Source organism: Canis lupus, chromosome 3 (assembly GCF_003254725.2).
Source record: "Canis lupus dingo isolate Sandy chromosome 3, ASM325472v2, whole genome shotgun sequence".
Classification (NCBI taxonomy): Eukaryota; Metazoa; Chordata; class Mammalia; order Carnivora; family Canidae; genus Canis; species Canis lupus.
This window is the reverse complement of record NC_064245.1, coordinates 28,102,409-28,126,659: the sequence shown is the minus strand read 5'-3', so window position 1 is coordinate 28,126,659 and position 24,251 is coordinate 28,102,409. Positions and strand designations below refer to the sequence as shown.

At 41.7% G+C, this 24,251-nt stretch overlaps 1 protein-coding gene across 1 annotated transcript in view; it reads right to left on the bottom strand.

The window, feature by feature from the left end:
• Window positions 1-24,251, bottom strand: part of LHFPL2 (LHFPL tetraspan subfamily member 2) — a 153,751-nt gene that overhangs the window by 59,782 nt on the left and 69,718 nt on the right. The window contains exon 3 of the mRNA XM_025438374.3: window positions 19,100-19,157. The gene's annotated coding sequence lies outside the window, so the exon portion shown is untranslated. The remainder of the gene's footprint in view (window positions 1-19,099; window positions 19,158-24,251) is intronic.

Here is a 24,251-nt window from a genome sequence, read left to right as displayed (position 1 = left end):
AGCTGCCTGTCACTGTGAAGCGGATCACACACTTTCACAGCCCGTTGGGTCTGACGCTTCTGCACGCCCAACTTCAACATGACTTGCAAGATCTCAGAGATCTGTTAGATGAGGTCAGAAAGAACTCTGTAGTCTAGCAGCTTTTCCTCCATGTCCCCTTTCACCAACACTTCCCATCAGGAGGCCACTTCTAAGGCCCTATTTCAGCAAGTCTCTGTCATCTGCCACAGAATCAAGCATGTGATTTCTCGGGCACGTCTCTGTCAAGATCGGGTATGGTCCAACCCTTCGATGAAAATGTTACTTTCAGGAAGTGAGCCAGGCACTTGGGAGAGAAAATGAACTTTTGTAAGCCACCAGGGTACTGTTCATAAATTTCTGCTAGGCAAGTGGGGCCCTTGTGGCCTCAAAGAGTTATTGCTCGACACTTCCTAAGCACCCACATAAGTTCATGTTTCTCCTCGAGGGCCTCACTTGCTCCAGGAGAGAAACGCACGACAAGCTTTCGTCTTGTTTAAAACTAGTTTGATGCATGGAGGCAGATCATTCGAGCCACCTGGATGTGCTGTGAAATAGTTTCTCAAACAGTTCCAGCTTTTCAAATGCACCTATAAAAACAAAACTAAATGCCTATTAAATTCACTCTTTACTGGACCTACTTTGCCCCAGATTCAACTGACCAGAGAGTTTAGCAGTACCTAACACACTTGCTCGGACAATCTGGTTATTGGCCAGAGTAAGGAATAGGTTCATGCACATTTGGAAGGCCATGAACTAGGTCAAGAGCAGACATTCAAAAAGAGACCTTGCCTTACTCGGCTTTTGCTAAGGCCCCGTACGGAGGATAAACTAGAGAAGCTAAGAAATCAGAGAAAAGCATCCAAATTTAAAAACTTAAAACTAGGGAGACATTATTCCCATCTGCCTTAGCAATGGGCATCAACAGTTCTGATTTCTTTCTTTTTTTCTTTTTTACAGATTATTTATTTATTCATGAGAGACACACAGAGAGAGGTAGAGACATAGAGGGAGAAGAAGGCTCCTCGCAGGGAGCCCGATGAGGGACTCGATCCCCGGACTGGGATCACGCCCTGAGCTGAAGGCAGATGCTCAACTGCTGAGCCACCCAGGCCTCCCAACAGTTCTGATTTCTACTGCACCAATAAAACTTCGCATGACTGTCTGTGAGCCATTAAATCCAGGCACAGACACGCTTCTAAGGCTGTACATGCCTGCTTAGTATTAGTACACACTGTTAAGATTAGATTATTGGCTCCTTTCTCTACATTCTTTTCTCTGTCAATGAGGATTATTTACGTGTAACACCAAATTTCAATTTTATATGAAGTGAACATTGAGTGGAATGACCATAAAGTCATAATTATGATTACAAAAAAGATATTTTCTCAAACTAGATATCCTTAGGTACTCCATTCACCAAGTTCATTAGGAGGAAAAAATATACATACATAATACACCTACACAAATGCACGAACGCACACACAAAGATAAAAAAAAAGGAATTAACAGAGAAAGGCAATATAGTGAAATATTTAAGGACATAAACTCTAGCTCTAGGGACCCATGCTCAGCTCCATCACTTTAGCAGCTGGGTGACCTTGGGCAAATTAGTCTCTGAGCCTCAATTTCTCCATGTGTGAAATGGGGATAACAGAACCTACATTTCCTAACATGGATGATGCATCTTGAGGCACAATGTCCAGCAAATGGAAAGCTCCCAAAAAGTGGTTGCTTTTATTATGTAATTCTTACTAACCTCAACTCCAGGACTCACTGGGGCTTGCAAACTTGAGAATAACACAATCTGGCAGAGTCACCTGCACATATGACCAGAATTGGCCTCTTATTCACCTTGCCACTTAGAAGTCACAGTCTACACGTTTTGTTTATACAAAGAGTTTCCTGATGACACAGAAATATCTATTTGTTTAGTTCTTTGCTTTTTGCTGCTTCCAAATGTCTGTGGATTGATCTATGTGGATCCCAGAAATGTAATTGTTAGTTGCTTGGCTAAAGAGGCTTCTCTCTGTGTTTGTTTTTACTAGAAGTCAGTTCTCTGAACCTGTGGTTTGCAGACTTTCTTTTTGAACATGGAACACTATTTATTAAACAGAACCTGACAAGCAACCCCTCGATGCGTATATGAAACAGACAGAAGCAAAGCCAGTACTGACTATAAAATAAGGAGTTGACAAGGGCCACCTTGCTCCCATGACGACCATCACCTCCAGGTAGCCCCTAGAATGGCCCTAGGAACTGGAGCAACGGCAGCACACTGTGCAAGATGCTTAGAAAAACAACGATCTAAACCACTATTCCAATTTGGATCTCATAGCCTATAAACACCACATGGCCTGAACTTGAGTCTCATTGGTGAACTCCTGCTTTTCATCTCCTAGCTCTATCAGTAACAACAAAGGCAGAGACCCACAAAACCACCAGCCCTTGCTTACTAAACGTTCCTAACATGACTGTGGTCTGTGCAGATACACAGACTCTTACTCTCTTTGTTTTACTAACTGTACACTGAGCTACAGAAACTCTCCAGAAGAAATGCCGTAGGACCACAGTGTTCACATGACTGTGCCAACCAGCATGTACCATGTATGTTACCATTATTACTGGCTTCTGGAGGAGCCATGTTCTAATTACGCTTTGTCCCACCCTTTAGTCCATGACGTATAAACCAAGGTCAATCCAATCTAGTAAAGGCTCAAAAGAATGTTGGAAACATTTTAAAAGAATATGCCTCTCTCATGGTGAAATATATACCCTTACAGTGCTCAGAAAGTACCACACCATTTCCACACATATGAAATGTTACAGGGATGAAAAAATTAGAGAGAAATTCAGAGTAGGGGAATCAGAATGCTGAAACAGCTGGAGAAAGTCATCACTTCAGAAAGTGCCAAGACCAGGAAGCAGGCCCCTCCTCCTCAGTTTAACTGCTGCTCAGCGGAAGCATGACATAGCTTTAACTGTGGGAAGGCAAGAGGTAGAGGGAGACTAGCTCAGGGTGGTCTGAGGGAGACCAGCCAGGGGTGATGAGGCTGGAGCCAACCAACAAAAGACCCCCACCAATAGTGAGGAAAATACTTCCTCTGCAGAACAAGCTGCTCCATCTCCCAAGGGAATGGCTGGAAGCCTCCCGGCTTGAGTCATTCGGAAACAGATTTTACAAACCGCTCCAGAGTATCCCGGGGGAATGATCAGGCCATGACGGAGGAAGAGGCTTCATGACCAAGTGGGTCTTTTCCAGCTCCAACTCCCATGATTCCCAGAACCTTCTGCTTCTTCCCAACTCACTGCGGCCGGTGTGGCCATAGCATGACTGTCACGATCCTCCCATGTGAGCCTGTTAAGGCCTGGGTGTAGCTCCTGATGTGGCCACTGTCTGAGGCCTCTCAGCTGTGATAGTGAGCCTGCGGTCCCGGCTTCTGTGTCAACAGGCCCACCTGGCCGCAGGACACCGAAAAGATGGTGGGTGTAATAGCCAAGGACGGACAGCTGCCGGGCCGGGGCACTTAGCAATCAGGCCTCAGCCAGGGGCGCTGCCCCTGGCCTCTTGCACTTCCACATCTCACTGGGGCTTCACCATCTGCTAATCAGATTTGCTCCTGGGAGCCGGTAGTAATTAAACCTGCTGTGTGGCTGGAACACTGGCAAGGCCTCCCCTCCCTGCAGCTGGCCAGCGAGTGGAGCAGATGGGCCGTATCCAAAGCCGTGTCTCTTGAATCTAATTATTAGGCTGAAAGAATGAGCCCTAAGTGACCCTGGTCACCTCAGAGATAGCTGTCAGACAGGCCCTGGGAACATGTCGCCGACAGCAGTGCGGGGATCGCTACAACTTCTCCATCAGTCCCTTTCCCCTTCTTACCGGGGCAGCATTAGCACCACCCATGCTGGCTCGCTCACACTGGGACTGGGTGCTGTTTTCTGGTGCTGTTAATCATATGCCAAACACATTTTTTCTTGACATTTTTTCACATGACTCAGGTTTCTAGAAAATCCCTGTGCAGAAATTTCATTTTAAGCCAGAAAAGCCTCATAGAAAGTATCTGATTAGATAAACAGCCATATTTTTTTGTCTCCAGTTTTTAACTGGGTGCTACTGTTAAGTCAGTGTCCCTGTTAACTACCGCTGTGTAACAAAGCTCCTCAAAATTTAGTGGCTTAGGGATGCCTGGGTGGCTCAGCAGTTGATGTCTGCCCTTGGCTCAAGGCATGATCCCGGGGTCCTGGGATCAAGTCTCACATGGGGCTCCCTGCAGGGAGCCTGCTTCTCCCTCTGCCTGTGTCTCTGCCTCTCTCTCTGTGTCTCATGAATAAATAAATAAAATCTTTTAAAAAAAATTTAGTGGCTTAAAAGAACGATTTATTATTTCTCATGATACCATGTGTCGTCTGGGCAGTTCCTCTACTGGTTCTGCCCTAGCTCTTGGACGCACTGCTCTCAGCTGGGTCAGCTATGCTGGAAGGCCCACTATGGTTTCATTCACACATCTGGCAGTTAATGCTGTCACTGATGGGGCCCTGTGGCTCTCCTCCATGGAGGAGGCTCTCATCCTCCTGTAGGCTGGACTGGCTTCCTTTCACGGAAGTCTCAAGGCAGAGTCCCAACAGGGCAAAAACAGAAGCTGCCAGGCCTCTCAAGGTCTAGGCTCTAGAACTCACACAATACTTGTGCTGCACCTATCACTCCAGGAGAGAGAAGGCCAGCCCGGTCTCTAGAGGTAGGGAAATAAGGCTACAGTCCTGGATGAGAAGAGCAAAAAATGATTTGTGATGGCTTCAAACCTACCACACGTCAGCATCTCCCCAGTGTGTCGGAGTGACATGAGGTCTGGACAATGATCACAGGTGCTCTTCGACCAACGGGGTCCCGGATCACATGCTGAATCCTACATCCCAACCCTTGAGAAGCCACTGTACACATTAAGGTCTCTGAAAAGTCCCACAATAAAAATAAATTCTGCTTAACAATGAAATAAGTTTATAGAAACCAAAAAAAGACTACTTTGCTGTAACACTATTTTGGAAAGCTTGGTCACAAATCTTGAATTTGGGGAATAGGTCTAGTGTTGCATGCTTTCATTTTAATGATCTATGCAACATCCCAGAAATGTCACATATGTTTCCAGAACAACTTCTAATATGTGGAAGTGGCACCACTACTGCGAGTCCTGAGGTGGGGTTATAAAACTAAAAATCACCACAGTTGTCTCTCAGGTCACTAGACATGAATAAACTTTCACTCAGAAGCATCTTGATTAGCCCTAGGAAACTTCCTTAAAAGTTATATACACAAAGGTTTGGAGGTTTTTTTCTTCAGATATAATATTTTTGAGCATTGACATTAGTATTGTTTCCTACAGAATGAACATGAACATTTACTCTGACTAAATAAATTGGAAATTCAGTGAAAATAGCAGTCAATAGTAGAGCAGAGGCCAAAGGCTAGTGTTCCACCGAAGCTGATGAAGAACTCCTCTACTTCTTACTTGCCTATTAGTCACCAACCTATACCTTCCCATAAATCCATACCCTCCCTATAATTTTCTGCTCCATCAGAAAGGAAAAGCTCATCCGTCTCAAAACCAGGTTTTCCATCAGCAGCTTTCAGTAGCAAGGGTACAGGAAAAGTTGGTCTAGTGCTCTGGTTATGAGACCACAACGGTCCAACAGTAAGTAAAGATCCAGTGGGCTGGGCCAGGTCAAATCACGACCATTGAGACACATGCACTCACAAGACCAGGAACAAAGACAGTCTCCTCAAGAACCACCTCTCTGCACCTGGAGGATAGTGAACAGGAAAGGCACACTGCAACGCTGGAGGCTAAACACAAAACGGAAAAAGATACCCTACTTTCCTTCATATTTTCTTGTCTGTAGGAGAGTTACTGACAAGGGGTAGAGAGAAGAATCTATGCATCTGGCTGCTAGAGGTTTCTTGAGTTGATTATTCTTACATACATTCACTAAAGGACAGTGATCCACCCAAAGACACACAGCTGTCAGGGGTCAATTTACTAAATCGGACTCAAGATATCTCACTATTTCTTTCTTTGGCATCAAAAACTTGTAAGTCTTTGTCTTATGCTGTGAAATCATCAGGGAAACATCTCCTGGAAGCCTGAATGCAGTTTCAAAGGGTGGGATAAAGAGAGTCTACAGACAAATGGGGGAATTCCATGGGAAAAAAACACTCCATGTGTGATAAAAGAGGAAGCAGAAATTCCTAAGGGAGAAAGGATCGTGAGCACACTGGTCAGTCTAAGACATAAACAAGGTGACTGGCTGAAGGAGCTCTAAAGCACAGCCACCGGAGAACCTTTGTGAGGGTTGATGAACTACATGCGATCTTGAATTTAAGCAGCAAGAGGTCAGTCCAAGGATCTGGTGAGATGGTAATGGCCAACTTCTTCAGGGTTCCTGGAGATGTGTCTGGGAGTCAGCTGGAGCTCCTGCTCCTGATTTCCCCTGAGAAATGATCCCAGGATGTGGGCACCACATCGAGTGCTCTTTCCCTCTGCCAAGGTAGCTACTCCGTTAGAAACAAAGGACAAGGGATCCCTGGGTGGCGCAGCGGTTTAGCGCCTGTCTTTGGCCCAGGGCGCGATCCTGGAGACCCGGGATCGAATCCCATATCGGGCTCCCGGTGCATGGAGCCTGCTTCTCCCTCTGCCTGTGTCTCTGCCTCTCTCTCTCTCTCACTGTGTGCTTATCATAAATAAATAAAATAAAAATTAAAAAAAAAAAAAAGAAACAAAGGACAAAAATGACAACTGAGAGATTCAGCTGGGAAATGGGAGAAAACCTGCAGCTGGCTTACTATTTGGTTCTCTTCCTCAAGCCATGTACTGAGGGATTCTAAGAGCAGGTGTGCCCCTGAGGCACGGCCAAAAGCACCACCACGCTAATGCCGTGACACAACTAGAGCAGAGATGGGAGGAAATCTGGGAAAAACAAGCACAAACAATTCTATATTCTTTTATATATAGCTAGGTATTTCCAGAAATATAGGACACTTGGGCATGTCAGAGTGATAGAAAATACACGGCAAAGAGGGGACAAGTACTATACCTTACAGGTAATGCTGGCCACCTGCATGAAGCATGTCACTGTCCCCATCCACAAGGCCCCCCTCTGCCATACGGATCACTGACCAGCTGCTAAACACAAAACATTAATTTCACTGCCAAAGGCTGCATCTGTGGACCTCTGAACCCCACGCAGGTTGTACAAGCTCCATTCACCATCCTAAGTTAGTTCTACGATGGCAGGATATTTGCTGGGAAAACTGGAAGGAACAGAAGTGGTTCGGCTGTAAATGCCATCTGCCTACTGGCGGTACAGGAGAGACAGGGAAGGCAGTAGCCAGGCCCTGAGGACGTGGACAAGCTGGCTTCTCCTGCCTACCACCACTCACTGCTCCCTGACCACACTTGGCACTTCCAGTCCCCTTGCCTCCATCCACACTCATCCCGACCGGGATGCCACGGTCTTCCTTCACGCCTTATGGAAACTGAGTCATCTTTAAGGCCCAACGCAAATGTCACAGCTCCAGAATGCCCTCCCCAAATGTCAGAATTAATTGTTCTGTCTTCTGTCCCCAATACTATCAGTTTATCACAGAAGCAGTAATTTCTCTGCTTGTCTTCTCAAGGGTGGACTGGGAACTCATTGAGGACAGGGACACCGTCCTACTCTTCGCTGCTCCACCGTCACACAACAGATCTGAATGGTGAGATACCGACAGCTTCAAGGTTTTATCCACTCATCCCCTAAATGACACCAATAGAGCAGCCAATAGGATATTAGAGGATAATTTCCATTTCAAGATGTGTCCTCAAGACTGTTGTGTAACAGAGAGGAATCAGAAAATAACAGAAGAGTTCTTTCTGAGGTGCACTAAACAGCTTGGATTCCATCTTCTTTCCTTCCCCAGGAATTCCCCAAAGCAATGTAGATGGCTCTATTCAGACTTGGCTGGCCACAGATTTCCGTCAGATTTTTGTTTTCTTCCAGATCTGAGTGCATGGAAAAAACACTGTAATTTCCTTGTGGGCCTATTATAATTCTATAGGCTGATTAGCAACGAGGAAACCTCAGCCCTGTAAGAAGCCCTGACAATCCAGTTGTTTGGTTACTGTGAAGCCTTACCAGCTTTTTACTGAGATACGATGTGTGATTTAGGGTCAACATCTAGACAAACTCTCTGAGATCGTCCCTACATCTTCCCTTCTCCGTTTCAGGATTAGTGGTATCAAATTCTCAGTATTTTAAATTCACTTTATATGTATCAGACACTGATAAAATGAATCGCTACTAGCAATCTCTCTGCATGTGCTCTGTTTCTGAGGCCCTGAGACGTCTCCAAGTGAACTTGTCTATCGCAGTCAAAAATGTTAAAGCAGTGCGCTCAGCAGGCATCATCAGTGCCCCCATGCATACGTCTCATATCCCTTGGGTGCACACTTACAGCAAGCACCCATGACCGGCACCCAAGCAGACAGCAGGCCTTACACGCTGGCCTCAAGAGCAGCCACCAATCAGTGACGGATGTGAGGTGGAGGTGACCTCTCTCCCAGCTTGCTTGGGCCTCCAATGGGCTGGTTCTGAAGGATGCCTCCTAAAATTCACCAGGGATTCAGGCCCAGGTGCCCACAGCAGGGACTTGCTCAAACTCATCTCTTTATTGCCTTTCATCTCCTGGCTAGCTCATATACCTATTCCCTTACCAATGTTCTCCAGGATTACCTCACAAACAACCTATGTGTGCTTGAATCCTAGTCACAGGATTGGGTCTAGGGGAAGCCAATTTAAGAAAAGTCCCAATACTGAAGCAACCTGATAACCAATATGGGAAGGCAGACGTACAGGGACACCTTATACTCAAGTATTGTGAATATTCACAGTAAATAAAACACTGTCATGGCATATTCATGCTGAAGAATCTTCCTGTGTCACAGTCATAATGAGCCGGACAGCCTCAGGAAGTGAACAGAGCTGTCTTAAATCTCTGGGAATTAGTGTGTTATATGTGTTCTAAAAACAGACTGGATCAGTGGCTGTTTCCAACTTCCATGGCATTAAATTTCCTTTTATTCTTCCCAGCACCATATTTCCAATAAGCCCTGGAAAAACGTACCCCTGGGGAAGGATACTTTGCTATCTTAATAAAGTCTTTCAATCCTTAGGAGACAATTCACCATATTTCATTCTCAAAAATATTAATTTTACTCCCCCAAAGAATCTTATGAAAATATTTGTATTTCTTGCCTGAGTTCCCTGGGAGGTGAAGTTGAAAAGCTAGCTAATAAAGGATAACTCCAATATTACAAAAAACAATACATATTGCAATATGGAAATAATTAAGATCCAAAGGAAAAAATGTCAAGCCCTCAAATCAAAAGCCCTTTAGCTAGAAAGTAATGTCTAGGGGCTCTCGTTTGACTAATATGTATTAGACATTATTCGAGGCATACTTTGTTTTAAAACAAACAAGTAGGTACAAAATTCAAGTTTCTACAAAAGGCAAATTCATGGATGAGGATTCACTTCATACAAAAAATTCACAAATATCCCATTAAAATACCATGTCCTGCAAAATACCAATTTTATTTTAGAGAAACCTGATTTTTTTTTTTTTAAGATGATATCTAGTTGGGAAAAACACACATTCGTTCCTTCTAGGAGTGTGGCCTGGACCAGGGCAGGAAGAACAGGGATGTAGATGAAGCATTATGAAGGAGGGAGAACTCATAGGTCTTCATGTTACCCCTGGGATGTGGGCAGTGAGGTGAAGAGGGGTCTCAAGATGTTGCTCAGGTGTCTGGCTTGGTAGATGGATGGTAGTCCTTTTTGCTAGGAGACAGAATTCAGGCCACAGAGCCAGGGAGAGAGAAGGAATGAGTTCATTTTGCGGCACAATGCATTCTGAGTCCCAGTGGGACACCAGGGGAAGACCTGTAACAAGCGGGTGGCTATCTGGGCCTGTAGCCTAGAAAAAGGGTTCGGTCTGAGGAGGTCTGGCCCACGAGTGGCAGCTGAAGTCATGGGGTGAGTCAGATAATTTGGAGAATGCAAGGAAGAAAAGGAGAAAAGGGAGAAGAGGACTCCCTGGAAACAATGATAAGAAGAGGAAAGTCAGCTAAGCAGTCTGAGAAGAAACACCAGGGAGAAGCAAGTATGAATGACTTCATGGGGTCGGTGAACACTGAGCCACGGTGTGTGTTTATTGTGAGTATTCTATCAACGTGAGCTATACCGTGTCTGCCCTGCACAGGCAAAGGGGAAGGAGAAGTACCTAGGCAGGAGGCAGGGTGATGACTGGGGTGCCCACAAGGTCTGGTGCTCACTGGATACAGCTGACTTTGCAGATGCTGACAGCCCTGACCAAGAAGTCACATTAGAACCTCCAAGTGTATTCTCTTTGGCACTTCCACACCTATTTTCATCTCAAATACTGGATAATTTTGTATACAATTAACTATTACTGAGAATACAATATGTGCAAAGTTATGCATCTCAATAAACCTTTCCAGGAAAATGGGTCAAAATGATAAACATCACAACAGTCATAAATAAATGACAATTTCACCTGAAAGGACTTAATGAAATAAAAAGAAAATACGGGTGGCTATTCTGTTGATGAAAAACATTCAATTTCATTAAGTAATAAAAACAGCAAGAATTAAAATAAGGTGCCATTCTTACTTCCCAAACTGGCAAGGATTTGGGTCCTTAGTGATCCTTATGGTGTGCTAAAACAAGCACTCTCTTTTACTGCCAGTGAGAGCCCAACTTTCCTGGATATATTTTTAAAACTGAACAAATATCTATAAGAGGACAATCAATGTTTATATTCAATGATTTTTAAAAATGTCAAATGTCAAAAATAGAAGGTTAAGATGATTTACATATTTATCATAATATCTATCAAAATCATAGATATAATTTTCAACCAGTGAAATACTTTAACAAGAAACATCTAATGATAGAGGGGATATGAATATAGTACCCTATAAAACAAAAAATTAACTGTAAAGTTGTATACAAAGTAAGCACTCAATTATGTAAAGAAAAGTATGTACAAAAAGAGACATTTTTTGGAGTGTGGACACTAGATTGGCCCTAAGGAGACTGGTTTTCTTTTCTCCTGCATGTGTATACTTTTTTGTTTGAACCTGGATTATTTTGATGATTGGTAGAAAACACACATAAACATCTTCTGGCAACTCTAGTCCAGCAATAATAGTATATAAGAGTTGTTGCTCAGCTTCACAAGCCTACCAGTGTCTAAGGCACTGGGGAAAATAGGTGTGAGCTTTGGGCAGCTAAAGAACGACCTATACTTTGAGGTGTACTGATCACATAAATATGCAAGCATACCAGCAACTAAAGAAAAATAGAATTCCTTTAGGTTTGCCCAAGTGACCTTCTCTACAACTACCCTTATACCAAAATGTCTGACAGTTTCCAGAAGGAGAGACTTACATGTACCTGCCATAGGGTGTAAGTGGCCAGTAAGCTGGCCCCCCTGAGCGTGACTAAGAATGAGAAGCCCATGAAAGCAGTTGACTAGCATGCCAGGCTGGCTGTGTCCTTCCAGTCCAAAACCAGCCCATGAATATTAGGAGAAAAATGGATTGAACTTCAACTGAATTAGGAACACAGTTAGAGAATGAAGCAGGAAAAAGAAATGTGTTGATGAGGCAACAAGACAGGAACCAGCTCTTGCAGATTAGTCACACTAGATTTCTAAAGTGAATTCTCAGTCATATTTGCCTTCATTACATGAAAGAGATGACCTAAGCTGTGAGTTAATGACAGGAAGAGCCCATTTCCTAACACAACTTGGCTGCGTATATAGAATAATTTGGATCAAAATCAGGTACATTTCTAAGTTCATCTGAGCTTGCCAATTAGCTCTTAAGAGTTTTTCACAGGCTGTTCTGGGCTGGTAACATAAGGTACAGAGATGGGGGGCCAGTCCCATCCTTACAGCTTGCCTGGCACCCTAGCCCTCTGAGATGTGGTGAGCAGCTAGCTGGTGGTTCTGGGGAGGCTGGCATCTTGAAGGACAGACAGGACCACTGTATGACTAGTGGTTCCCGCCGGTACTAGAGCACAGAAAGGGAAAAGATTACAAAAACTTTATTTTGGCTTTTGAATGACTCCAGAAGGGATTGTAGATTAAATCAACATTTAATTCAAAAGAAGCCAGCTTTTGTTAGAAAGTCAGCATGAAATTTCAAAGAGCAGATTGGGTGTTTATGGGGGCAAGATCTCAGAACTTGAGAGCTATACTACACTGCCTTCTTTGGTGGTTATGGTTTGACATGAGAAATGATCAAGATAGATACAGCTCTGACTTAGCTACGTTAACAAGCTTCGTGTAAAAGCATACATGTCATCTTACAGTGACCGCGAGGGAGACCTCTACACCATCCCAATGCATATTCATTCAGATGAGGTGTGTTCAGCACCTTCCTTTCAAGGAGCAATTTACAAAGTGGATCGTGGAGGCAAAAAAGCTTTCAATGTAAGGATAGAGGCATTTCTTTGTGTAGGTGGAATAACAAGAGGAGTACCCAACTGGAACCAAATCTACCTGATGGAGGAGCTACACATAGCCTTTTTTGCACAGACTTTAGCATTTTATCATAACAAAACTGAAATGAGATCCAGAACATCCTTGTGGACTTGTTCCGTCAGATGGAGGACCTGAATTCTCTGTGGAATAATTCATCAGAGAGGTCCAGAATTCACAGGAAGATGGATACTCTCACTACATCAGCACTGAGAAGAGCTCCTTGCCACATGGGGGAGCATAAGAACCCCCAACTTCACCCACCCTCTCCCAAACAGATAACTTTTTCTACTTCTCAAAAGAACTGAGGCCAGTACATGAGAATTCTCTTAACACCCATTCCTCACACTTGAAGCTTACTTATGGCAAAACTACTCCTATCCAGAGAGCTGTCCCAGCTCCCATCCAAAGCTAAACCTGGACTGTGCTTCATTCGGTTAGCTGCAGCCTTGCCCATCTGACCCTCCAAAGCCACCCTCTTCACCCACCTAGTTTCTTGCCAGCAATACTGTCTACCTGGTATCTTAGCCTCTGGTCAATCCGCTAGCTGTGGTGCCTTCCAAATGTCTAACCTTGCTCCTCTGCTGAAAAGAGCCTGTGTGGCTTCCCAAATTATAAATGGGCCACACTCCTAAACTCCCTTATAAACTGGAAGTTATAAATGGGCCACACTCCTAAACTCCCTTATAAACTGGAAGTTAAACTTAAGCCTACATTCACTCCTCCAACTATCCAACATTTAGTGAGCATTTAGCATACGACAGATACTGTGCTGTGCTGCCCATAAGGTGCCCAAAGTAGAGTTCTCTTCAGAGGATGCCATAAAACTAGCTCTACAGTCTAACCACAGACATTTATCTTCCATCCATTCAACCGATATTCACTGAGCACCTACTGTGCATCAGACATTGTAGTGGACACTGATGATATAATAAAAGACTCAGACCAGCCCTCAGAAGTTCAGTCTACCAAAGAAAGCAACTTTTCATTCTGTCCCTGCTGAGAAGAATCCTCAGCACTCTCCTGTCAAATGGCACAGGTCTAGCAAAAACTTATCAGAAAAAAGGCAAGCTGTCAACATGTAAGTAACAAAGCAGAAAAAGAACTGCTTTCACTTTAAGTCTTCAATATATCCAATTACTTTGACTTGCTTTTTTAAAGTCTTGAAAACCACAATCTTATTTTTATTTTATTTTATCGTTTTCTTATCCAGATACTATATATTTAATTCAATTTACCCTCAGTAAAGGAGGAAGATTATTACACCCTCCCCTATTAACGGCTTCCAAACTACTGGTGGGAATGAATTCTATACTCTATTCCTGGAACTTAAAAACCTCAATGTCATAACAGTTAAACTCCATGCAAAGAAAAGCCACTTTTTGGTGGCTAAAGATTCTTTATGAAAATGTGGTAATGGCTTGCATTCAATACAGAAATATCAATTCCTGGAGAGAACAATATTGGAAAGTAAACTTTCTGATTCCTTTACTTCGTCTGGGAAAGTACAAGGATGGCAATGTATTTGCCATATTTATCAAAGGCATGTGGTGTCACAGATCAAGTACACACAATGGAAGAATGTTGATAAGGAAAGTGGCTGGTGTTTGTTGGCACCAACTACCCAGGGACAGAATCAGAACTTAGGAAAACTCACCACCATCACCATCAGCCAGCCAGGACTCAAACCCAGACCAGCATGATTCCAAGTCAAATACTCTTCCCTCACTTCTGAGAATACTTCAATGTCACGTGGGGCATGAATGAGAAACAAAAACACTGATGATCCTAACTGTATTATCTTCTCATGTTTCATACATACATTGGCGACAACTAAGCATCTAGCGAGCCATCATTCCTTTGAGAATATATCTCTGTATTACTGGTACCATAGTAAGAAGAGAGTACTAATTCACTATAGGTAGTTATCCAGTTCCCCTGGATGACAGTTCCTAAACTGATCTCCTGGGACATGTCAAAATGTGACCCTGGGGTAATGGTATCTGCATCAAATGTCAGAATTAACAATCATCAAGGAAACAGAATATTTAGCTGAAAAGTAGTGTTTGGATTCATATTCTGGTAGATAGTGGTGAGTGTTTCCCTTGGCCCATTTCAGAAGAAAGTGGAAGAGAAAGGGGATCCCTGGGTGGCGCAGCGGTTTGGCGCCTGCCTTTGGCCCAGGGCGTGATCCTGAAGACCCGGGATCGAATCCCACGTCGGGCTCCAGGTGCATGGAGCCTGCTTCTCCCTCTGCCTGTGTCTCTGCCTCTCTCTCTCTCTGTGTGTGACTATTATAAATAAATAAAAATTTAAAAAAAAATAAAAATTAAAAAAAAAAAAAAAGGAAGAGAAAGGTCTACGGCAAAGACATCAAAATTGAGCCTCGGGTCATATTACATAAGGCCCAGGCACATCAGCTATGTGCCTTTTTTTTTTTTCAATTCTGAATATTTAAAAATATCCTCTAAAAAAATAAAATAAAAATAAAAAAATAAAATAAAATAAAAATATCCTCTAAAAAATAAAATAAAATAAAATAAAATAAAATAAAATAAAGATTTATTCCTCTAAACTACAGACTGTGAACAAACACTTTAAAAGGAGAAAAAACATCATTTTCATAATCTTCACAAAGATTGGAAAAAACTGTGTTTTACTTAATAAATTAGAATTACCCTATTCTTGGGGGATCCCTGGGTGGCTCAGCGGTTTGGCATCTGCCTTTGGCCCAGGGTGTGATCCTGGAGTCCAGGGATCGAGTCCCACATCGGGCTTCTTGCCTGGAGCCTGCTTCTCCCTCTGCCTGTATCTCTGCCTCTCTCTCTCTCTGTGTGTCTCTCATGAATAAATAAATAAATAAAATCTTAAAAAAAAAAAGAAATTATTCTTTCAGGGATCTTCTAAAGCATCTCTGTCTAATGGAAATATTATGTGAGCCATGTATAGCATTTAAAAATTTTAGTAGAGGGGCACCTGGGTGGCTCAGTGGTTGAGAGTCTGCCTTTGGCTCAGGTCATGATCCTAGGGTACTGGGATCAAGTTCTGCATCAGGCTCCCCAGAGGAAGCCTGCTTCTCCCTCTGCCTATCTCTCTACCTCTCTCTCTGTGTCTCTCATGAATAAATAAATAAAATCTTTTAAAAAGTAAATAAGTAAATAAAATAAAAATAAAATAAAACTTTTAGTAGAAATATTTAAAAGGAGGAAATTAATTTTCTCTATATATCCCAAATATTATAATTTTAACATATGATCAATATATATAAAAAGTATTAAAAGTATTTTACATCCTTTTTTCCTAACACTAAAACTTCAAAATCTGCTGTATACTTTGCAATGTACATCTCAATTCAGCTACTAAGTTTTCATCAGAAATACTTGACCTGATTAAACCATATAAAGTGTACAGTTGAAAAAATAGATCTGCCTGCCCAAGTTGCCTCAAATATGCTTACAAGTTTTCCAATAACTGAAGTGACATTCAGTTCTAAATTTTCAATGAATCAAAATTAAATAAAATTAAAAATTCAGTGCCTCAGTCACACTAGCCACGATCCAAATGCTCAACAGCCATCTGGGGAGGGTGGCTACCACAATGGGCAGTGCAAGGCTAGAGTTCTCATTTCACTCATTTGGTCAATTCTAGCAAGAATTCCCCCAGATGGGGAAAGATTCATTTATTCATGAATAGAAAACCAAAGAAGACCAACTCCCAATGCCTCACCCTTCTGATGAGGTAGTCCCACATTGCAGAATAAGGTCATTCTCCATTCATTCTGGAAAAAGATGATCCTTCCTGATCTAAATAATGTAACATCATATAAAAAGCTCAATAATCCAAAGTACAAACTCAAGATATTTTAAAACCATGGATATTTTTTCAAGTCAAATCCTCTGCGTCCCTTCTTGTGTCCTGCTGAATTTATGAGCATATTTATTGAGATTCACTAGGTGCTAGTTCCATATGCCGCACTCTACACACAATACATCATTTAATCTCACAGCAATCCTGTGAGACAGGTGAGAGCCAGGGAGGGTGTTAATAACTTGTTCAAGGTCATACACCTAATTATAAGGTGTAGAGCTGGGACTCAAGCCCAGAAAGTCTGACTAGATTTTTTTTTAAACCTGCCCAATAGAAGCCCCCTAATACCTAATACCCTAATACCAACCACATACCCTAAACTCACACTTTTCAAAGATTTCTCCAGAGCAGGCAGGGCTGAACAGAGCGGGTACTACAGCTTGCTACTCTATCAGTGAGGCATAGGAGGCACCTGGTACAGCACTTCCTCCATCCTAACCCAGGGCTCCTTCCAAGGGCCCTGATGTCAGGAGGACACACAGGAGGTACTTGTCACTGCTATCTTTGCCTCACTGAATCCTCCAAAGCACTCTGGGAGGAAGGGGTATCCACACATAAGGAGAGAGGAGTTCCATCAGGCAAAGGAACATGCCTTAGGTCACACAGCCAACTGGCACCATACCTGGGATCCCAACCCAGGTAGTGTCCAGCAGAGATGGACTCTCAGCCTAGGACCACCTGATGATAAGGCTCTCCTTAGACTGCAATGACTCTTTGTTCAAGAGAAACCTATTCAACAAGTTGATATGCTGTGAGTTGTCAGATTTCTTCATAATTCACATACTGTTATTTCAGAAAAGCCACTCTTGTGTCTGACTAAGTCAAGTTTTATTGCATTTCTATGGGATGAATTCATAATTAAAAAAAAAAAAAGACCAAGTGAATTTTATCTGGCTAAATCGTCAGAGAGGGGGATTTCAAGGATGAACATGACTTAGCTCCTGAAGACACTGGCAGAATGGAATTGGCTATTCCCTAGAGCTGGATTAAACAGGCCAGCCTGGCAGTGATCCAGGGTGACAACCCACAAAGGGGGACTAAATCATCACTGGAATACATGGGAAATATGGAGCCAGTTAACTCGGGTTCACATGCGACTCCTTACATAATGGACGAAATGGCAATTGGACCTGTTTCCGCTCAAATAGACAGTGCCTGAGATTAGAAATAAACACACTCCTCACCAGCATAGATCTGGCTCTGTTGAGAATATTTCTCCTCATAGAACTGTATGAGTGAAAACAGGCCTCACTACCAACCTCAACGTCCCCTGGCTGACAGGCATCTGAAAGTCTGGACCTGAGCGATGCACGGCAGAGTGTTACTATTAATCAAATTTTAAACAGGCTTATGAACACCTGCTTCAGAAAAATCACATGTAATAAATCCCTTATTTTCAACATACAGGAAAAGATATATGTTTTTTATTAATAGTCTTTAGTAATAGAAAATCAGCTTCACCTACTCCCAGTAAATAAATACGAAACAGTTATTTAAGGACTGTCAGTTTGATAAGGTGCCAATGATTAACCTTCACAAGACACCACCCAACCTGGGTCAGCCCTGGCTTTCCCATGAGAAGGACCTTTGCTCAAATAATTTTATAACTCACAAGTGTTTACAGTTCCCATTAAAAAAAAGAAGAAGAAAAGAAAAAGAAAAGAACCCAAGTTGCTTAATCTAACCCAAGCAGTAGTAGCTATTAGAACACTTTAATAACATATTAGAAATCAATAGTTTAATTCATGATATAAGGACAATTTTTCCTTCCCCAGAATCTAAAGATCTAAAAAGATCACCCTTCCACAAATGAGATGGTGTCTGTGAAAACATTCTGTGAACTCACTGCATAAGGCAGAGCCTCCAGGAGAGAGTGCCAGTGGGTCCCAAATCAACCCACATACCGGCCCCCTTAGCCTGAGTCACACCCTCCAGCTCCTTACAAGGCTTCTAGAGAATTGAGTTGAATACTGTCTGCTTTTTTAGAGTCAGAAATGGATCAAAGTCTTTCAAAACAATTATTTAATTGATCTCCTGATTGCACACCGTAGGAGATTACTCAACCCCTATTATTATTACTAACATTTTCCAAAAGTGACCTTTATAAATCAGAATCTATAGACTCCATCATACATCACCTATTAGTCAACTGTTTGCAACTTTTATTTAGGCAATTCCTCTACCTGAGCTGTCATCAAGTAATAAAACTGGGTAATTTGAATTGGTCATCTCTACTTCTACTTCCCCTTTCACAGAAAAATGGTAACAAATGGTGAAACAGTCCACAGAGACTCAAAAGGAAAGACAACATAGAGTCAGCTATGCACATTAAAAAGAGCTATAAAATTTGTTTACAAATGGTGACAGAACCTTTACAGGGTCTTTGACAACATTTGTGTGTGCTCATCCAAGAGGTATTTCTAACCAAAAAACCCCCAAAACAATAACAAAAACTAGTATTACCATTCAAGGTCCAAAAGTTTGAAACACTGCACCTCTTTCAAGAAGTAATTTGCAAAAAAAAAAAAAAAAAAAAAAAAAGAAGTAATTTGCTACCTACCTGGGAAGTGTATCCATAGAATTATTATAGTAAGGGTATCTGATTTCAATACTTACCTATTTCATCTGCAGGAATGCTGGGAAGTCTCAATGAACAATCTCAGAAAAATGCCACCTGGAGAAACCAATTGAAAAAAAACTTAGATTTTTTTTTAATGTGAAGAAGACTTAGCATATAATTTTTATGTCTCATTAATAGACATAAAATGTTTCAAATATTGGCCCCCAGGCAGCATGTAGTTAGTTCAACTTGCACTAGAACATAGCCACCTATTCTTGGGAACACTGATCTACTAACACAGGATTCAAAGCAGTGATAAACCAGAAAAAAGAGGAGAGCAGTGGGGGAAGTGCAGCCCATCAACGTGCACCTTATTACATCCTTTCCTTTCCCCTTACAAAGAGACCAACTTGAAAACACAACACATGTCCTTGAGGGCACTTTATAAATAGTCTTAAAAGGCTCAAATAATCCTGAAACAAATTAAGAATGAAATATATAATTGTGAATGAGGAAACTACCCTGGCCTTACTCTATATCCTTTTTGGTTACTCTGTTAACTTTTTTTAAAGCTAAACTCACAAGGATATCCAAGATTGGAAGAAGGGAAAAATGGTCATTACAACTCTAACACAGTTAACATAGGAATCAAGAGATAAGAACTTATTAAATGATTAGTTTATTCAGAAATCAAGTATTTCTTTTGGTGTTCCCAAAGCCTTCTGGTAATCTTAGAAAATTATAAGCCTATTAATATGTTCACAAAATAAGAATCCCAAAATGACCATTCATGATTGCTTTGAAATATTAAATATAAATGGAACAAATTTCTAACACAAAATATAACAGTTACTATTTGGTGGAAACACATTATATATTAGCATAATGTGGCATCAGATTATAATCTTTCCAGATAGATAGCATGTCCATTGACAGTTGAAGAAACTAATGCTGAAAGAAGCAGAGAAACTTCCCTAGCATCACAGAGCCCCAGGGTTTCCAAATCTCAATCATGTCATCCTGCCACATGGCCCCTTGAAAACACCTTCTACTCTAGATGTGCTGATCTACTCATTACCTCTCCAGAGAGAAACCTGATGTTCCTTAACACAAAACTTCTGGAAAACAAATCAACTAGCAGATAAAATTAATTTGTGCTTTTTGTATGTTTAAAAGTAATTTCTTCATTTCAAAATGATCAGCCTAATCATGCTATTTAGAACTGTAATATAACATGGCATAGAAGTAAAAATGTAGGAATAAGGAGTTTAGAGTTCAAGAAATATTAAATATACAACTAAGAGTGAAGTGGCATTTTTAACTCCAGGTAAGAGAGATGAAACAAAATATCTGACAGCCTCAATTCTATTGATAAGCAGAAAAGCAGGAAAAGTCTATGTGCTCATTTTCTTTTTTTTTTTTTAAACATTTTTTTAAGAGTTTATTTATTTATTCATAGAGACAGAGAGAGAGAGGCAGAGACACAGGCAGAGGGAGAAGTAGGCACCATACAGAGAGCCTGACGTGGGACTCGATCCGGGGTCTCCAGGATCACACCCTGGGCTGCAGGCGGCGCTAAACCGCTGCGCCACGGGGGCTGCCCTATGTGCTCATTTTCTAATCACAAACTCTCAAATACCCCATCATCAAATCTTGATAATAAAAGTCTGTAATATCAGGCCACAGATATCCATATTTATATCCAAATAAGTAGTTCAACAAAAGCAGCATCAGGGTTCATCTAAACTGGACCTGAGGCTCAAAGGCTCCTCTATCTAAAGACATCATTTTAGTTCAATAACAAACTTGAAGATACTGAACAACAGTCATTGGGTTTCACTTTATAAAAAATAAATACACAAAAGAATTCTGAATTCATAAGGATCTTTGTTATAATAGCTTAAGGGAGTTATGATTTTTTTTAAAAGGTTCTTTATAAGTTAATTACTAGTTAAATTCCAAGCATTTCCCACAATTTAATTTTACCCCTGTAGGGAAAGTCACAGGAAGTCATGATCAGTATTTTTATCTGAAAACTGCCTTTGTGAAGTAAACCAGTAGGATTATTATAAATGGGTCTGTTGTGGTGGAGCTCTTGATCAACATTTCATTACCTCTCAAAGCTGAATGGGTCACAAAAACACTGAATTAACATAGTTCAAAATCAAAGATAACATTTGAAAAATCTTTTGTCACATACCATGCAAAGTTCTGGACAGTTAAGAAAGATTTCCAACCTCTAACAGTAATAGAGAAGGCAGGGTCATATCCTGATTCCCACCTAAAGCTTTCCAAACTCATGCTGCCAGTAAAAGGCACTTCCTAGAATAAACAGATTTGGTCTGAAGCTCTGAATAAAAAAAAGGCATTTGGGAGTAAATTCTCAGTATCATGATTAACCTTTTCTGACAACAAAGTCCTACCTTGTGAAACCACCAAAATGATCAGAAAGATAAAACATGTCAATAGGTATTACAGTTACTTTTATTTATTAAAAATGTCATTTAAAAAATTCAGTAAACTAAAAATAAACTAAGTCATAGATGCCCTCAGAAGTTCACAAGAAAAAATCACCGTTATTAGGCATTAACTGTCAGGTACTGTTCTATGTACTTGATGGGAATTAACTCTCTTCTCACAAAAATGCTCAAGTAGGTACTAATATTATCCCACTTTAGAGATGAAGAAGCAGGCACAGAGAAGTCTCTCAACGTTCCATGGCTTTTAAGAAGTGAAGATTCAAGTCCATATACATGATCACATTTAACCCGAAATTAACTATATTATAGAGGCAGGGCAAACAGATTTAGCCCTATTTTGAATTTGAGGGAAAATGAAATTCTGAAGAGTAGAGACGGACTTCCCCCCAAATCACACTGCCAGTTAGCAACATGGGCAAGAAGAGAACCCAGGGCATCCAACTCTACCCCTAGTGCTGGGTTTTTTGATTTGCTTGTTTTTGTTTTAAGTTCTGTTAATCAACATGTGACTCGGTGAAGACAATGTATCCTGCCTGTAACCTCCGAGAAGACGCTTCAGGGTCCTCCCAGGGGCCGGGGTGACCACAAGAAGACCTAGCAGAGCGCACACACGGGTATCCTCATGCTGCCATTTCACCAGTTCCCTTTCCTCTCTGTGCAATTATGTTTTTCACTTACTGGTTAACAAACATAGGGGAGCTTATAAAAATCAGAAATAGATGGCTTTATTATTTATTATTCTCTCATCTTCATTTCTACAGATCAGTAGTCTCCTTGGCCATTTAAGTGAGTTATAACCTAATAAACGCAGGCATTTATTCAGCAAGTACCCTAAATGAAATTAAAACCACTGTGATCTTTGCACATTAAGGAGTTAAAAAGTTCAAACTTCCCATTCATCTCCATTCCGGTCGCATGCCCTCGGTTCCACTTCCGGAGATGGGAGATCGGAGGAGAAACAATAGCTGCCTTGAGTCTTGGGTGCCTGAGCACAGCACCCACGTGATAGGCACCAGCTCTTATTTATTGAATTGAATTGCCAAAAACAGGAAGCTGAGTTGTAAGACCCCTTTCTCAGTTATAAATTTCTATGACTTGAAATGTGCCGACTTGAATTGTTTCATGTTAACTCTGTAAAACTAGAACCAAGAAGTGTAACTTATTTTGGAAGTTGTAAGGCTAAATTTCAGCTCAACTGAAAAAAGAATATCACACTAAACAGTGGCCACGCAGAGGTCCAGTGTGCCTCTGGGGTGGAGGTGGGGGTGTAAGACACAGCAGCTCGTGGTCACAGAAGCCAAAGAGGGTAAACTCTCAATTATTGTCCTATAACAGAGAAAATTCATTCCACGAGCCCTGCAACACCCATCCGTGGTGAGAATGCGAGTTCCAGTTCCATGGCAGGGCACTGTAGAAGTTAAATGACACTTCACACCTCATTTTCTCATCTGACCCACACAATGCATAGAAGGCAGTTGGAATGGTGGTGTGGGGCAGATGTCATTTACAGACTAGGAATATGAACCACCTAAGCTGAATCACACAATTAGTAAAGGCTACATCTTTGCAACAGCCAAGACATGTGCTTTTCGACCATCACACTTATTCATCAAGAAGGAGGGCAAGGATGGGCCGCAAAGACTTGAAGCATGAAAATAAAACCGAAGGAAATGAGCTGAAAGCAAAATAGGAAGAGCCCTAATTCTCTTATAAACCACTCTACCTCCACCTAAGAAGTATTCTGTGTTTTTAGTAGATAACTTTCTGGGTTTTGTTTACTTGGGTCAACTACAGGAGTAATTGTCCAAATCCTACTTCACTAAGCTCTACTGATATACCATATGCTTGTATAGGCTTCATATTTTAAGGGCAGTTTGTGGCAGCATAACAGACACAAAGAACAGTGTCCCATTTCTGCATCCAAGGCATAAACTGTTGTTCAAGAGATTTGCTTGTTTTTGTTTTAAGTTCTGTTAATCAACATGTGACTCGGTGAAGACAATGTATCCTGCCTGTAACCTCCGAGAAGACGCTTCAGGGTCCTCCCAGGGGCCGGGGTGACCACAAGAAGACCTAGCAGAGCGCACACACGGGTATCCTCATGCTGCCATTTCACCAGTTCCCTTTCCTCTCTGTGTCTCATGCTGCCATTTCACCAGTTCCCTTTCCTCTCTGTGTCCGATTTTTTTTTTTTAAGTCAATGAAATACATAGGCTCTATTCTGACAACAGGTCCAAGAGAGCCACACACTTGGGTCTGACAACAGGAGTTGAACAGAAATGGTCAGCCGCTAAAAACTGCTGAACCTTCAAGATTTCTAAGGAAAGACATGAGAGTGTCAAATTTCACAAACCTGTCTACAAGAAGAGGGAGTGGCAGGTTGCCAAAGGCTGGGCTGTGTTAGCTCATGTGAACTGCTAGGAACCTGAGCCTCTGCACTGCCCGCCCTGCCACTCAGCCACAGTGAATGACTCAGGTTCAAGTTTCTAGAGACCTCGCAGTCTATAAGCCAAATGTTGTTAACCACAAAAACTTCCTTTAGCTCTTAAGGAAGGAGAAACTACTTGATTCAAAAATCCTATCAACATGAAGCTGTGAAAGGGTAAGTTTTCAAATATCTGAGACCAGCAGAATAACCTGCCAAGGTGCCAGCAACACGTCAGATTCAATTATAGTGCCTTGTGACATACCAGGTTTGTGTGCCACGTTCATTCACATAATGGTTAGC